The following is a 6,119-nucleotide window of genomic DNA, read 5'->3' as shown; positions in this document are numbered from 1 at the left end:
CCGCTCGCTGCATTTAATTTTTATATCTCCTACGCAAGTCGCTCGATACTTCTCCCTTCTCTCCTTCCTCTTCTCTCCCCTCGTCTTAACGAGGCCAGCTCTATGCCTCTACATCTCAGCTTGTTTGACCTCGCTCTTTCTCGGGCTACAGATGGTCCCCAGCTGTAATGAACTGTTATGTGCAATTGATTGCGGACAGCTTAGCATTGACCAGCTTCATTATGGAGTCCCTTCAAAGTGGGATTCCTTGTCTGCCAATACTCACCAGTTTATTTCAGCTGACCGGTCGATAGTTAACGTATTAAAAGCTTTATTTGTATATTGTTTGCCCCGAATAACTTCGGCCCATTGCGCCGTGGGTTTGCTCTGTGTATCCCTCTCCCCCCATCCATCTCCCTAGTGACCCTAGTGCTTGGTGATGCTGGTCTATAAGCAGGGGCCTGTTTATGGCTTCTATATCCATTTTATACTAAGGCACACATATTCAACACAATGACACAACACTACACAATACCAAACCAAAGGCTGAAATAACAACGTATAATACTCTGCTCCCCTGTAGAACCATGGGCGTTAAAGCACCCATACACTCTTCCACTGACACGCAGGGTGGCTCTCTGATGAGATATCACTTTGTCATTTAGCACGCTTCGCTACAAGATCTATCTCCCCATCAATGCATCAGCACAAGCTTTTTGTCCTTGTCTGGCATTTCCCTCAAGGCTACATTAGCACCAGAGGAGTCACACATAGAGGGAGATGGAGGGGAGCATGGCTGCAACATTATAAACTCTCTCTCTCTCTCTCTCTCGCTCTCTCAGATTTTGGTGACAGAGTTGAGTACAGGAGTTCTCAACCTTTCTTTATTTGATTTCTGTTTCTCCTTTACCCCACTATGAGTCTCACACCAATGCATGGTATATGAGTTTATCCAGACATACACTACCATTCAAAAGTTTGGGGTCACTTAGAAATGTCCATGTTTTTGAAAGAAACGCACATATTTTGCCCATTAAAATAACATCGAATTGATCAGAAATACAGTGTAGATAGTGTTAATGTTGTAAATTACTATTGTAGCTGGAAACGGCGGATTTCCATTGGATAGGCATGCAGAGGCCCATTATCAGCAACCATCACTCCTGTGTTCATGTGGCACATTGTGTTAGCTAATCCAAGTTTATTATTTTAAAAGGCTAGTTGATCATTAGAAAACCCTTTTGCAATTAACTTAGCACAGCTGAAAACTGTTGTTCTGATTTAAAGAAGCAATACAACTGGTCTTCTTTAGACTAGTTGAGTATCTGGAGCATCAGCATTTGTGGGTTCGATTACAGTCTCAAAATGGCCATAAACAAATTACTTTCTTCTGAAAGCTATTCCATGTGAAAAATGTCCAAGAAACTGAAGATCTCATACAACACTGCGTACTACTCCCTTCACATGACAGCGCAAACTGGCCCTAACCAGAATAGAAAGAGGAGTGGGAGGCCCCGGGTGCACAACTGAGCAAGAGAACAAGTACGTTAGAGTGTCTAGTTTGAGAAACAGACGCCTCACAAGTCCTCAATTGTCATTAAATAGTACCCACAAAACACCAGTCTCAACGTCAACAGTGAAGAGGTGACTCCGGGATGCTGGCCTTCTAGGCAGAGTTGCAAAGATAAAGCCATATCTCAGACTGGCCAATAAAAAGAAAAGATTAAGATGGGCAAAAGAACACAGACACTGGACAGAGGAACTCTGCCTACAAGGTCAGCATCCCGGAGTCGCCTCTTCACTGTTGACGTTGAGACTGGTGTTTTGCGAGTCCTATTTAATGAAGCTGTCAGTTGAGAACTTGTGAGGCGTCTTTTTCAAAAACAGTTTTTGGCCATTTTGAGCCTGTGATCAAACACACAAATGCTGATGCTCCAGATACTCAACTAGTCTAAGAAGGTCAGTTTTTTATTTATTCTTTAATCAGAACAATAGTTTCCAGCTGTGCTAACACAATTGCAAAATGGTTTTCTAATGGTCAATTAGCCTTTTAAAATGATAAACTTGGATTAGTTAACACAACGTGCCATTAGAACACAGGAGTGATGGTTGCTGATAATGGGCCTCTGTACGCCTATGTAGATATTCCATAAAAAATCAGCCGTTTCCAGCAATAATAGTCATTTACAACATTAATAACAATGTCTACACTGTATTTCTGATCAATTTGATGTTCTTTTAATGGACAAAAAATGTGCTTTTCTTTCAGAAACATGAACATTTCTAAGTGACCCCACTTAGAAATGGGGTGGGGGGGGGGTCTAGTAAACTACACTGAGCAGAAATATAAACACAACATGTAAAGTGTTGGTCCCATGTTTCAAATCCCAGAAATGTTCCATTTGCACTTAAAGGTAATTTATCTCAAATGCTGTGCATCCCTGTCATTGAGCATTTCTTCTTTGCCAAGATAATCCATCCACTTGACATGTATGGCATATCAAGAAGCTGATTAAACAGTGTGGTTTTCACACAGGTGCACCTCGTGCTGGGGGAAATGAAAGGCCACTTCAAAATGCGCTGTTTTGTCACGATGCCACAGATGTCTCAAGTTTTGAGGGAGTGTGCAATCGGCATGCTGATTGCAGGAATGTACCCAGAGCTGTTGCCAGATAATTAAATGTTAATTTATATACCATAAGCTGCCTTCAACGTTGTTTTAGAGAATTTGGCAGTACGTCTACCTGGCCTTACAACCGCAGGCCACGTGTGACCACACCAGTCCAGCACTTCCACATCCGGCTTTTCACCTGCAGGATCGTCAGAGGGGGCAGGGTGGGGTGCTGAGGACTTTATATGTCTGTAATAAAGCCCTTTTGTAGAGGAAAACTCATTCTGTTTGCCTGGGCCTGGCTCCCCAGTGGGTGGGCTTGGCTTCCAAGTGGGTGGGCCTATTCCTTCCATGGCCAACTCATGGCTGCACCCCTGCTCAGTCATGTGAAATCCATAGATTACTGCCTAATTAAATTATTTAAACTGGGTGAATTCCTTATATGAAATGTAACTCAGTAAAATCTTTGAAATTGTTGCATGCTGCATACATTTTTTTTTATCAGTATATATGGAATTGTTTTCAGTGGTGTAAAGTGCTTAAGTAATTTTTTTAACTATTTATATTTTTTACAACTTTTACTTCACTACATTCATAAAGAAAATAATGTACTTTTTACTCCATACATTTTCCCTGACACCCAAAAGTACTCGTTACATTTGAAATTCTTAGCAGGACAGAAAATGGTCCAATTCACACATTTATCAAAAGAGCATCCCTGGTCATCCCTAATGCCTCTGATCTTTGCGGACTCACTCAACATAATTGCTTTGTTTGTAAATGATGTCTGAGTGTGAGAGTGTGCCCCTGTCTATCCATACATTTTTTTTAAACTAGAAAACTGTGCCGTCTGGTTTGCTTAATATAAGGATTTTTTTATTATTCATACTTGTACTTTTACTTTTGATACTTAAGTATATTTTAGCAATTATATTTACTTTTGATACTTAAGTATATTTAAAACCAAAAACTTTTACTCAAGTAGTGTTTTACTGGGTGACTTTCACTTTCACTTGAGTCATTTTCTATTAAGGTATCTTGACTTTTACTCAAGTATGACAATTGGATACTTTTTCCACCACTGATTGTTTTAAGAAAGTCTTACCAAGGATCATTTAGCTATATTATGTTTTATTTTAAGAACCCTTGAAGTATAAAAAAAAATATTTGAGCAAAAGTATTTTTGCCCTTACTGCTATTAGCCAATACAAATCCATTGAAAAACGGATTCACTCCATAGAACAACACAGAGTCCCCCCCAACAAACGGTACAGATGATTTTGAGAAAAGATTTTTGTGATGTCTTATGGTCTGGAAAACACTGTTCTAGCTCTGTCACCTTTCACTGCAGATGCGGAAGTGCGACGCAAAGAAACAGATGTATCTAGCTTAAACTGACAGATTTGAACGTGGATTTGTTTATTATGCTAATTTGATTTCCGCAGGGATGTGGACATTGTCTTCAGGGGGTTAGTTGACATCCACATCATCAGCGCCCAGGGAGCATTGTTGTTGGGGGAACTTCTTCGGGCTAGGGGGCAGTATTTGGAAGTTTGGATGAATGAGGTGCCCAAAGTAAACTGCCTGTTACTCAGGCCCAGAAGCTAAAATATGCATATATTGGTAGTATTGGATAGAAAACACTATAAAGTTTCCAAAACTGTTAAAATAATGTCTGTGAGTATAACAGAACTGATATGGCAGGCAAAAACCTGAGGACAATCCATCCAGAATAGTTTTTCCAGCTCACCACTGATTACAATGGCTGGCAATGAGAATATAAAAGGAATACCTCCCAGATTGCAGTTCCAAGGGCTTACAAAGCGGCTGGATTAACAAGAAGTTAACTTATTGACGCACGGATTCCTTTAGCGGGATCATTTTCGTAAACAACCGCTCAATTGCAGAGCGCCAAATAAAAGAAAATTGCTAAAAATATTTATATTCATGAAATCACAAGTGCAATATAGCAAAACACAGTTTAGCTTGTTGTTAATCCACCTGTCGTGTCAGATTTTGAAAATATGCTTTACAGCGAAAGCAATTCAAGCGTTTGTGTGAGTTTATCAATCACTAGACAAAACATTAAGAACACCCAGCAGCAATGTATATTGGTCACGAAAGCCAGAAAAGAAATACAATTAAACGCTTACCTTTGATGATCTTCGGATGTTTGCACTTACGAGACTCCCAGTTACACAATAAATGTTCCTTTTGTTCGATAAAGATTATTTTTATATTAAAAAAACTCCATTTGTTTGGCGGGTTATGTTCAGTATTCCACAGCCTTAGGCAGGTCATCAAGGCTTGACGAAAATTCCAAAAAGTATCTGTAAAGTTCGTAGAAACATGTCAAACGTTTTTAATAATCAACCCTCAGGTTGTTTTTAACATCAATAATTGATAATATTTAAACCGGACTGTAAACTATTCAATACTGGAGAGAAAGAAAATGTCGAGCAACCAGTGTCGAGCGCATGAACTAATGTAAGGACCTCCGTCTATCCACTGACGCGTTTTGATAAATCTCGCAAATCTTTCAGAGTAAAAGCTTGAAACTATGTCTAAAGACTGTCTACACCCTGAGGAAGCCATTGGAAAAGGAATCTGGTTCATATCCCTTTAAATGGACGAAAGGCATGCAATGGAACAGTGATTTTTCAAAATAAGAGTCACTTTCGGGTTGGATTTCTTCAGGTTTTTGCCTGCAAAATCAGTTCTGGTATACTCACAGGCAATATTTTGACAGTTTTGGAAACTTTAGAGTCTATTTCTACCCTGTCAATTATATGCATATTCTAGTATCTGGACCTGAGAAATAGGCAGCTTACATTGGGGACATTATTTTTCCAAACATAAAAATTCTGCCCCCTATCTTCAAGAAGTTAACCTGATGTTATAGGACTGTCATCTGATGAACCTTATCAAGGTTAGTCAAAAATTATATATCTTTTACTGGTGTGTCACGATCGCTAACTTTTACTGCTGGAAATGGCTTGTGTTTCTGGCTATTGTGGTAAGCTAATATAACGCTATATTGTGTTTTCGCTGTAAAACACTTAAGAAATCGGAAATATTTGCTGGATTCACAAGATGCTTGTCTTTCATTTGCTGTACACTATGTATTTTTCAGAAATGTTTTATGATGAGTATTTAAGTATTTGACGTTGGTGTCTGTAATTATTCTGGCTGCTTTCGGTGCAATTTCTGATTGTAGCTGCAATGTAAACTATGATTTATACCTGAAATATGCACATTTTTCGAACAAAACATAGATTTATTGAATAACATGTTATAAGACTGTCATCTGATGAAGTTGTTTGTTGGTTAGTTTGGTTGGTTCTTGGTTAGTTAGGTTGGCTTTGTGCATGCTACCTGTGCTGTGAAAAATGTCTGTCCTTTTTTGTATTTGGTGGTGAGCTAACATAAATATACGTGCTGTTTTCGCTGTAAACCATTTTAAAAGTCGGACATGTTGGCTGGATTCACAAGATGTGTACCTTTCATTTGCTGTATTGGACTTGTTAAC

The sequence above is a fragment of the Salvelinus fontinalis genome, chromosome 18 (genome assembly GCF_029448725.1).
Source record: "Salvelinus fontinalis isolate EN_2023a chromosome 18, ASM2944872v1, whole genome shotgun sequence".
NCBI lineage: Eukaryota > Metazoa > Chordata > Actinopteri > Salmoniformes > Salmonidae > Salvelinus > Salvelinus fontinalis.
The sequence above is the reverse complement of the archived record's forward strand: the minus strand, read 5'-3'. Positions refer to the sequence as shown.